Source organism: Salmo salar, chromosome 10 (genome assembly GCF_965601325.2).
Source record: "Salmo salar chromosome 10, fSalSal1, whole genome shotgun sequence".
Lineage (NCBI taxonomy): Eukaryota > Metazoa > Chordata > Actinopteri > Salmoniformes > Salmonidae > Salmo > Salmo salar.
In genome coordinates this window covers 108,330,651-108,342,848 of record NC_138300.1, presented here as the reverse complement: position 1 = coordinate 108,342,848, position 12,198 = coordinate 108,330,651, and positions in this window count along the sequence as shown.

Genomic DNA, 12,198 nt, shown 5'->3' with positions numbered 1-12,198 from the left:
CACTGGTGAATTGAGCTAATGATTCTTCTTTTATATCATTGTGCCAAGTCACAATTGCATCCCTGAATTCTCTATTAGATTGGAATTTTCCTGTCAGCAGGGAAATGCTGCCAAATTTGATCCATTATTAGATTTTTTTTCCCATATTCGAGCCGAATTGGTAGAATGCTCGTGCGCTACTATTAGTGTCTTTATGGCTTTGCTATAGTGTACCTCTTCTATGAATTTATTTACACTCCTCTCTCCTCGCGGTATATGCCAATCTTTTTCTGAGACTATCTCCCAGATCCTGTAGATAGTCATATACTGCTTTAACCTTATCTCTAACAAATGATCCATAAAGAGACCACTCTGAACCTACGTACAGTACGTCTACGTATGGATTGTTTAAGTTGCATCTCATTACTTCCTTATAAACTCCCTCACCGAATCCACATATACGTCGATATTATTCTCTGAGGCTACCAGGAACATATCCCAGTCCGCGTGATCAAAACAATCTTGAAGCGTGGATTACGATTGGTCAGACCAGCGTTGAATAGTCCTTAGGGAGGAGCAAAATGGAGTCATGGTCAGATTTGCCGAAAGCAGGGCAGGCTAGGGCCTTGTATGCATCGCAGAAGTTACAGTAACAATAGTCCTGTGTTTTTCCAGCCCAAGTGCTGCAGTCGAAATGCTAATAGAATTTAGGTAGCCTTTTCCTCAAATTTGCTTTGTTTAAATCCCTAGCTACAATAAATGCAGCCTCAGGATATATGGTTACCAGTTTGCATAAAGTCCAGTGAAGTTCTTTGAGGGCCGTTGTGGTATCGGCTTGAGGGGGGGATTTACACGGCTGTGACAATAACCGAAGATAATTCTCTTGGGAGATAATATGGTCAGCATTTGATTGTGAGGAATTCTAGGTCAGGTGAAGAAAAGGACTTGAGTTCCTGTATGTTGTTACAATTATACAATGAGTCATTGATCATGAAACATACACCCCCGCCCTTCTTCTTCCCTAAGACATGTTTATTCCTGTCGGCGCTATGTACTGAGAATCCCGGTGGCTGTACTGACTATTTATCCTATGGTTCTGACTTGGTGTAAGGGGGAACACTAAGAACGGCCCATGTTCTCAATTCTGTCAATGTACATTTCGAAAGTGCTGAACAAATAGTTATATTGACTACGTCCATCCTAGCTCGCTCATTAATGTCTTAATCGAAATTACGGATTCCCTCTTATCTGCTTGTCGTCCCCTTATGCCATAGTTTGTAAATCTCAATTGTCAGTAGAAACCACATTTAGAAAGAGGAGGAAGGGAAGCGCTACTAAGGTACACAATAGTAAATGTTGGTAGACAGAAGGTGCTCTTTGGTAAAAGGGTTGAGTTGGTCTTCAAAAAGAAAGGAGGACCAAGGCACTCTTCATATAATTTATTAAAATGCCTTTATTAGTATGGCATGTTCAATAGAAACAATGTTTTGGCTGCATGGCCTTCATCAGGGTGTACAAAGAAATAATACAATGTTCTCTGTTTAACAGCTTTTCCAATTAACCCTAATTAGAAGGGGGAGTGGTTAAAATTGGTTGGACACCCCTAGTAAGCAATAGTATACACACTTTAAAGTGAAATGCTGCAGCTATGTTATCATAAAAATGTAACTCCAAACTAGAAGTATCAGAACACTTAGAAAGGTAGTTCTAACCTTAAATATGTCTGGGCGAAGTGTCAAGAATAAGAAAGCAATACATTCCATAGTACACTAGAACACAGCAAAACATGAACAACAAGAGTCTAAACATAGCTGAGGGCAATTGAGCAAAATATCCACTAGATGACAGCAAATGTACCCATCACAACCATACAGGAAGGGTGAGAAATCCATATCTTCATTTAAACCTGGGTATTTAGTGGCCTGTAGTTTGTAAATCCAAAAACTTTCCAACATTGTTTCTATTGAACATGCCATACTAATAAAGGCATTTTAATCAATTATATGAAGAGTGCCTTGGTCCTCCTTTCTTTTTGAAGACCAACTCAACCCTTTTACCAAAGAGCACCTTCTGTCTACCAACATTTACTATTGTGTACCTTAGTAGCGCTTCCCTTCCTCCTCTTTCTATTAGTTAAGCTTAGCACTTGGGTGGTGCTTAGAGGAAGCAGCTCCACAGTAATTTTTTCTGTGTTATTGGGGACATTTTTCAACTCAAACTATGGATTTTACCCAAGAGGCTACAAGATTTTCCTATTCCCATGAAGAGGTCCAAAGGATTATTACCACTACCTCATTGCTAGATGAGATGACAGCCACAGAGAATACTGGAATGGACTTAAACAAGGCTTACAGAGACTTGCAACACCTTATGGAGAAAGAAACAAAACTTGACCTCAATTCTATTACCTTGTCTGACTATTGGAGGAAAGGCCTAATCCCCAGAGGACTCCGTATTATGAAGTTTCCAGCTACTGGAGCACAAGGTAAAATTGAATTTAGAGATAAATGGGAGGCTATTCTCAACAAGTGTTCTTTTGACCTAATGCTACTTCTAATAGAAGAATCTAAAAAGGACAGACAAGTAGTCCAAACAGAAATTGAAGAAGTAAAAAAGAAAATCACAGAACACAGTGACAATTCCAACAAAGCACAATGTGATGAGATCTTGAAAGAGAAAGTAGACACATTCACTCTGACATTGAAGCAACATAAGTTAAGAAAATTTAGAAGAGATGAAGTAGACTATAGAGATGGCAAGGTCTTTGCCTGGAGAAAACCAACCCGCAAGAATTCAGAATCACATCTGCAGAGGAGGAAGCCTAGATCTGTCTCTTTCAACCTTACAAGCAGTGATGAGGAGGATCACCCCAGACATTCAGAGGCCAGCTCCTCCCAAGATTTTTTAGATCAGGAAGAGGAGTCACGCAGGTACCTCAACAAGAGAGGGAGAGGACGCGGAAGAGGCCAACACGGAGGGGGAGGAAGAAATCAAGACTACCCAACCACACGGAGCAGGACCAGAACAAGGCTGTGATCAACATTTCTGGAGAACCCCTTTCTGATGATTGCGTAAGGGTATTGTCTAAAGGACTGTCCTTTTCCCCCACATACTCAACTAATGAATTTAATACAAAGATTGACCTATTTCGTTTCTACAGGAATCTACATCTGAAGGCCTGGTATAAGCAAAACATCTCTCCAACTACAGACGCCAGTGTCTCAGGTCAGGCAGTTTCTGTTCCCTCAAAAACACCTTTTAAGCCCAAGTCCACCTTTTGTCCCATTGTCCAGAATGCCACACTAAATACTTTTGCCAAGAAGGTGAATTTTGATGTGGAAAATCTGGTTAAGGGTAAAATTGACTCCAACCAATCACGACGTAACCTTTCTAAGATAGAGAGGGATGCAGTTGAATCATTGTCCAAAAATGAACGGGTTGTGGTTAAAAAAGCAGACAAAGGTGGCGCTACAGTAGTGTGGAGTAAAGACATATGTGACAGAAGCCTTCCGTCAATTAGACAATGATGAATTCTACCAATCTCTTAGCTTCAACCCTACAGAGAACCTAAAAATTGAGTTGAAAGGGATCCTCACAGAAGCTAAGGAGAATGGCTACATTTCAGACAATGAGTTCAAATTTATTTTCAATGGCAGTCCACGTATGGCTTCTTTTTACCTTCTTCCAAAAGTCCACAAAAATCTTGAAAATCCCCCAGGCAGGCCAGTCATTAGTGGTAATGAAAGTCTGACAGAACCCATTTCTAAGTACATTGATTACTTTATTAAGCCTTTTCTGACGTCACTCCCAGCCTATCTTCAAGATACCACAGATGTGTTGAACAAAATTAAGGAATTGAATAATATAGGTACAGCTTCCTTTTTAGTCACCATGGATGTGGAGTCTCTTTACACCACCATTGAACATGAACAAGGTTTGGCAGCTATGCACCATTTCTTGCGTACCCGACCTGAAACTGAGATGCCTCCTACAGAATTCATTGTCTCACTGACTGAATGGACTCTTAATCATAACATCTTTATCTTTCAGGACCGTATTTTTAAACAGGTCAAAGGATGTGCCATGGGAGCTTGCTATAGCCCTTCCTATGCTGGTTTGTACTTGGGTAAATGGGAAAATGACTTCATTTTGGATCCTTCTAATAACCATTTCTTTGACCGGATTATATGGTGGGGACGCTATATTGATGATGTTTGCCTTTTTTGGTCCGGCTCAGAAGATGAACTTATTTCCTTCCACCAATACCTTAACAGCATTAACCCTAACATCAAACTAACTATGGAGTATAGCAAGGATAACATTCATTTTTTGGACCTCGACATCAGTAAAAATGACAAAGGTTGTTTGCACACATCAATCTTTAGGAAGCCTACAGATGGGAATACCATTCTGAGGGCAGACAGCTTTCACCCCCAAAGGCTAAAAGAGAATATTCCATATGGCCAATTCCAAAGAGTCCGCAGAATTTGCGATCAGGAAACAGACTATAGTGTCAAATCTGCTGAATTGGAGAATCGTTTCTTGAATCGGGGCTACAGCGTCCAGGTCCTGAAAGATGCAGGTATAAGGGCTGGATTACTTGACAGAGAGAACTTGTTGCGAAGGGGAGTGCCTCGTGATGCATCAGAGAGAGTGTATTTTGTTACAAAATACAGCACTGAAGCAGAGAACATTAAAAGAATCATTAAAAATAATTGGGGAATCATCCAAAGTGATACGCTACTACACCAAGTCTTTCCTGAGCCACCAGTCATAAGCTTTAAGAGATGTCCTACCCTAAAGGACAAATTAGTCCACAGCTATCTTCCGGGTGACTCTCAAAAAACTTGGCTTGGCCACAAACCCAAGGGCTCTTTTAAATGTAACCAGTGCAACCATTGCAGAAATATTGCACAGAAAAAGTATTTTGTTGATACAGCTTCCAAAATTGAGTATTACGTCAAGCATTTCATTAACTGCAAAACCACTCATGTCATCTATAGATTGGAATGTCCACAGTGCAAGGTGTTCTACATTGGACGGACAAAGAGACGCCTTCAAGATCGCCTAGCGGAACACAAGTACGCCGTACGGGTAGGCAATGAAGACTACCTCATGGCAAGGCACTACAAGTCCTTACACCATGGCATTGGTGTCCAATCAATTTTAACCACTCCCCCTTCTAATTAGGGTTAATTGGAAAAGCTGTTAAACAGAGAACATTGTATTATTTCTTTGTACACCCTGATGAAGGCCATGCAGCCAAAACATTGTTTCTATTGAACATGCCATACTAATAAAGGCATTTTAATAAATTATATGAAGAGTGCCTTGGTCCTCCTTTCTTTTTGAAGACCAACTCAACCCTTTTACCAAAGAGCACCTTCTGTCTACCAACATTTACTATTGTGTACCTTAGTAGCGCTTCCCTTCCTCCTCTTTCTAAATGTGGTTTCTACTGACAATTGAGATTTACAAACTATGGCATAAGGGGACGACAAGCAGATAAGAGGGAATCCGTAATTTCGATTAAGACATTAATGAGCGAGCTAGGATGGACGTAGTCAATATAACTATTTGTTCAGCACTTTCGAAATGTACATTGACAGAATTGAGAACATGGGCCGTTCTTAGTGTTCCCCCTTACACCAAGTCAGAACCATAGGATAAATAGTCAGTACAGCCACCGGGATTCTCAGTACATAGCGCCGACAGGAATAAACATGTCTTAGGGAAGAAGAAGGGCGGGGGTGTATGTTTCATGATCAATGACTCATTGTATAATTGTAACAACATACAGGAACTCAAGTCCTTTTCTTCACCTGACCTAGAATTCCTCACAATCAAATGCTGACCATATTATCTCCCAAGAGAATTATCTTCGGTTATTGTCACAGCCGTGTAAATCCCCCCCTCAAGCCGATACCACAACGGCCCTCAAAGAACTTCACTGGACTTTATGCAAACTGGTAACCATATATCCTGAGGCTGCATTTATTGTAGCTAGGGATTTAAACAAAGCAAATTTGAGGAAAAGGCTACCTAAATTCTATTAGCATTTCGACTGCAGCACTTGGGCTGGAAAAACACAGGACTATTGTTACTGTAACTTCTGCGATGCATACAAGGCCCTAGCCTGCCCTGCTTTCGGCAAATCTGACCATGACTCCATTTTGCTCCTCCCTAAGGACTATTCAACGCTGGTCTGACCAATCGTAATCCACGCTTCAAGATTGTTTTGATCACGCGGACTGGGATATGTTCCTGGTAGCCTCAGAGAATAATATCGACGTATATGTGGATTCGGTGAGGGAGTTTATAAGGAAGTAATGAGATGCAACTTAAACAATCCATACGTAGACGTACTGTACGTAGGTTCAGAGTGGTCTCTTTATGGATCATTTGTTAGAGATAAGGTTAAAGCAGTATATGACTATCTACAGGATCTGGGAGATAGTCTCAGAAAAAGATTGGCATATACCGCGAGGAGAGAGGAGTGTAAATAAATTCATAGAAGAGGTACACTATAGCAAAGCCATAAAGACACTAATAGTAGCGCACGAGCATTCTACCAATTCGGCTCGAATATGGGAAAAAAAATCTAATAATGGATCAAATTTGGCAGCATTTCCCTGCTGACAGGAAAATTCCAATCTAATAGAGAATTCAGGGATGCAATTGTGACTTGGCACAATGATATAAAAGAAGAATCATTAGCTCAATTCACCAGTGTATTGATGGTAGCGTTCTATCAGCGTAATTGCTCTAATCATACTATTTGTGAATTTGAGTATGTAGTATGCTTTTTGGTCTTGTTTTAACTAAGTATGACACATTTGTTGGTTACGCTATCCTTATGAACTGCATAGTATATCATTGCATCAAGCTCGTATATTAACTATATGCTATTCAACTACCCAGTGCTTGTTGGTTTGATTATTCACGTCATTCTTAGCTTAGCTAAATTGTACGTTCTCAATGGACATTGTGATTAGGTAACATATTCAAATTGGGAGTATATACCATATTGGCGTAAACAGACGAAGAAAGTCATATACCAAACATCGCCACATTAGTAAACTATGTGGTAGAGTAGGGTTACAAGGCATTTTATGGTAAAGTACAACCAGCGAAACAAGAGATAACATATTTGGGGGTTTCGAGAACAATGCAACTCAGGAAAACCCTGGGGGTTTTAATCTCGTGCGACACTATTTTGTTTTATTCTAGAATAGATTTATAGAATTGACGAAAGGTAGGAGGGGTCACGAGTAATTAAAGTGGCCTCCCTGTGAATAGAAGTTACTATGTTTGTTTTGACTATAATTTAAAATATTGCCATGTTTGTTCTTAGATATAGCAGCCAGTGTTTGTTTTAAGATGCAAACTGAACGTTTTAACATCTTGCTTAGTTCAAATTGAAAGGCTAATTTATTCAACATAAATAGCCAGGCGATTTTGATGTAATACATTGTGTGGCCTAAATGGTCTGCTGGAATAACCTTGTGAGAATGAAGTTGTAATAGAATCATTGAATCATGAACTGAATGTATGCGTGTAAATTGCAAGTGCTTGTTTTCTTATTTGTAGGGTCTACATTTGTTAAACAACAGGTTTATATTTTTACTAAATTCCCTGGTTCGAATCCAGGCTGAATCACATCCGGCCGTGATTGGGAGTCCCATAGGGCGGCGCACAATTGGCCCAGCGTCGTCCGGGTTTGGCCAGGGTAGGCCGTCATTTGTAAATAAGAATTTGTTCTTAACTGGTTAACAGTTAAGGTTAACAGGAACAATCTAAGGCGAAACAGCTATTACATATGTTGTTGGACATTGGTCTAGTAACGATACCAGGATAATTTTACATGGTTATGGAAAAGAGAGACCAGTCATATAATACAATATGGGAGTGAATTGTTAGACTCGGTGGTGAGATACATGTTGTCGTGTCTAAGGGTAAAGCATGCTAAATTAAGTGCACATAAACGTTGGGGTACATTAAAACAAACGATTAATGATTTGAGGGAGTACAATGGACTTGTTTTTACCATGTTTTGTTTGTTGTTAAAACCTTTGGGTTGCTGATTATGATATTAGTATAGTAAATGTAAAAGAAATTGACACTTTCTCTTCCAGGAGAATGGCGGTAGTTATTTTCTCTCTCTTTGAAATGTTTCCTGAGGCTATGGTCTTGGGAGAGGGGTTAGTGAAATTCGGCAGTTTAATAGGGATAAAAGTATCCAGATTCGGTGGTAAAGAGGAGTTACCAAATTAAATAAGGCCTGGCCATTTTTGTTTGTTTTTGCCTTATGATTTACCACACACACACACACACCAGCATGCACACACAACTTACTGGTTATGAATATTGGTTAGTGCCGAGGTATCTTAAAGGGGCACACACACATATGGAATTTCCAGAAGTTTTTATTTTCTGAGTTTTAATTGAACACGTGAATTATTTTGATAAAAAATGTACTGAAGAAACTTACTGTAACCCTGGGATACGAAATGTATGAAATGTTTGACTGTTTTTAGATAATTGGTCTAATAGAGAAAGTAACACTTATTTGAAGGGTTTGAATGATCTCTGACCTCTGTCCTGACTTTCTAGTATGGTTTTATCACCGTCGCTGGAAAGCTGAGAGACATTGGATGATTATTTGAAGTTAATTTACAATACCGATAATTAACTGTTATTATTTTTATTTCTTGAATCAAGTTATGGGTACAATTTCTTCTTTGTGGAGTTATTATGGGTAGTGATTCTAATTCAATTTGTTATTTTAAAATTGTTCTATTTCTTAACCAGTAGTGTTGTTGTTTTTACACATCAGTCACTATGTGAATTATGTGTCAAAATGGGGGAAATACCAGTCTTTTGAGGTTTTTGGATTGAAGTGATATATAGAAATGTATCGAATGATATATGAAGGAGTGTATTGTTGCGTTGTTTGTTTGTTTTGTTTTGATACAAATTTCACCAGACTGGGTCTGCTGGATGATGGAGTTTACTCCTTAAGGATTAGCGGTCTAATTTCCTGATCCTATGACTCTGCGATGAGGTTGACAGTGTGATGGGGAGTATAAACCAATTTGGAAAAATTCTTTAAACAGAATGTGATGTTATTCTTTTTGACATTTGTTTTAGAAATTTGTATTAAGAATATTGGGCCGAAGTAATAATTTGTCAGATAGTCAATGCTTGTCTGGATTTCCTGAATCAGAAATGCACTGAACTGAATTGTTTTGATCTGATCAAGGTGATCAAGACAAAGGAGATGATTGTGGACTACAGGAAAAAGAGGACCGAGCACGCCCCCATTCTCATCGACGGGGCTGCAGTGGAACAGGTTGAGAGCTTCAAGTTCCTTTGTGTCCACATCACCAATAAATGAACATGGTCCAAGCAATTGAGGTCTACAATTTATTTTCTGATGTCTTGGCTGATTTCTTTTGATTTTCCCATGATGTCAAGCAAAGAGGCACTGAGTGCCTTGGTCCTCCTTTCTTTTTGAGAAAACACATTTGTTTAAGCAAGTCACCAATATCAGATATGTTTTTTTTAAAAGGCAGTAAATGAATCTGTATGAACTGTTCCGCTGCCAGACAAGGCTCCGCTGATTGCCAGCTATAGCAGTGGTAAGGTTGGGACTGCTGTTGGGACTCTGCTGTTGGGACAGCTTTATGTAGGCCCTAACAGTTTGTGGGCACCGTTTCTCACCGTTATAGTGCAATTAATGTATTGTTTAGTGTTGTGTTGTGTTTTGTAGTGGCTTTGCTGGCATGCATCCCCAAAACCTTTTTTTTGTTTGTCCCACCAAGATTTACATTCTAAAATCGCCACTGGGTAGGAAAGACGTTTCAACTTATCTTATCTACCAGTAAATGCTAACTAAGGCAACAATGGGTATGCAAACCAGGTATTGAAAAAGTTTAGTCTGAAGTGTTGGTTAGTAGACTATTTGTGATGCCCAATTGTCATATCATATGTTGTTTGCATCATGGGCGTAGACATGGATGATTGATGTGGTTTAAGCATTGTTGTGGACAGGCATGATTCATATAATTCACCAATACATTTCTTGGTAGTCCAAAAATTATTCCGATCAGGTTGTAAATCACATCTGGCCTGATGCATTGTTTGCTGCCTCCATTCGGAATGTATTGTTTCAGTTTTAATGACTCGATATTCTGCACCAAAACAGACAAATTTAACTAACGCTGGGAATGTCAATACAGTCAAACGAGCAAGGGCAATGATCACAAGTCAGTCACAATGTGGCTAATAGGCTAGCGTATCTACTTATGTAGCAACCTAAAAACACAGAGCCTAACGCTAGCTAGATATCTAGCTAGCTAGCTGCTAGGAGGATGTCATATCATGCCATTGGAGGAGTGGGTGAGTGAGTGACTTTTTCCCCTCATATCATTTTTCGGTGGCTATACCCAGCTAGAGATGCAGATGTCATTTGGTTACCTAGCAAGAACTTGAACAACTTATGCAGTTAGCATATCTCTTGCATTCTCAAATTCCCTCTATTTTGATTCCAAAACACTGTCGTCTAAGTATGCCAGAGCGCAGAACTACTGATGAATTTATGAACGCACAACAACCACTGAATATGACCGGTGTCAGTTAACGTAGGCAAAAAAAGTAATAGTTTGTCAAGAATGCTCTAGTTAACATGTAAAACAGCCTAACCAGCTCTTCTACAGCGAGTAAAATGGTCAGAGTGAGGTGTTCTCTTATTTGTGTCTGGAAGTAGTTAGCTAGCAAGCTAGCCAACTTTAGCCAGTTAGCTTGCGTGCTTGGTTGGGACAAGCATGCATTGGCAGGCAAGCTGCAGAAGGACGAGGAGGCTACAATTCCCCATTGTTTATCACTGCAATTTTCACAGCCAACTAGCTGAAAAAGTCAGAGGGTTTATCTAATGTTTCTTCGTTAGATTTTAGCGCATCTTGCTCTGGCTAGCATTAGTTGCTGATCTTGTTGTTGATGTGCATAACTGGGGGAGTAAGAGCCTACCTTTTCATGGTTGTTTGATCAATAGGACTATAAAGTTGCCTGTGATGTTGACATATTTGCAGAAATACATTCAGGTGTATTTTGTGGATTTGCCGAATCTGTAAACACACATTAAGGTTCAAAGTGAATGATGGCAGGCCCATGTGGCAAATGGCTTGTTTGTATAAAGGCCTACTGTAGCTCTGATTGGCTATAGCGCACCGGTCTTTGTAGACTCTGATCCTGGAGAAGACAGATGTTTTTATTTGGTTTTATTTACTGCAGTGTCTATTAATTGTCCTAACGCACAGCAGCTTTCCCACTCTATATTGCTATAGAATATTCACAAATGCCTGTAATTCCCAAACATTCTAAGAATTTATGAAAACGTGAAAATTACCATATCTAAGTGGTCGCTTGAAAAGTGTCATATTCTTCCTGGGGGTGTATATGAACAGATTTGAATTAGATTTAATGTTGCTAAAATGCTGTCAGTTCCTCTTTAAATGCAACAATGTTTCACACACAAGTTATTTTCAAAGAGATGGCTAACAACCGCAAATGCGCTGCAATACAAAACACAGTTCCACTCACCAGATGATGATCCCTTCTTGTTGAACGTTACTCTTGAGAAGCAAACAAATTAGCAACGACACCCTCTTCGATAACACCTGTGGCAGCTGCTGCAAACTAGCAGACAACAAAAGCTAGCTAGCTAGACCGTGGGAAACCTACTACTCGTTATTGCGCAGTGACCTGTTCGCATTCAAGAAGACAAAAGTTTCTATAAGTTTTTGTCCAAATGGTTCGAGCCATTAAGTCAAAATGTGATTGGTTGATTCCACTGTCACTCAAAAATGTTGGCGTAGAAGGCCCATTGTTCCCCACTGTGTTGTGTTAATAATCACTTGTAGAGTGGCTCTATTTTCCCTCAGCATGCATTTTTTCACTATTCTGAATGTCTAAAGAATCCATATGTTGTTCTGAAATACTGGACATTTTGAACTCTTATTGTGGTGGTGATTTGACAAAATCTTGAATTGGACTCACCTTTTTTTTGGTCTCGTTCTTGACTCGGTCTCGGATCCCTTGTCCCCCTCCCAGTCTCGGTCTTGACTCGGTCTCACCCCCCCCCCCCCCCTCCGGTCTTAGTCTTGACTTAGACTCGATTTGCTCCGGTCTTGGTCTTGAATCGGTTTCTCTTTGGGTGGT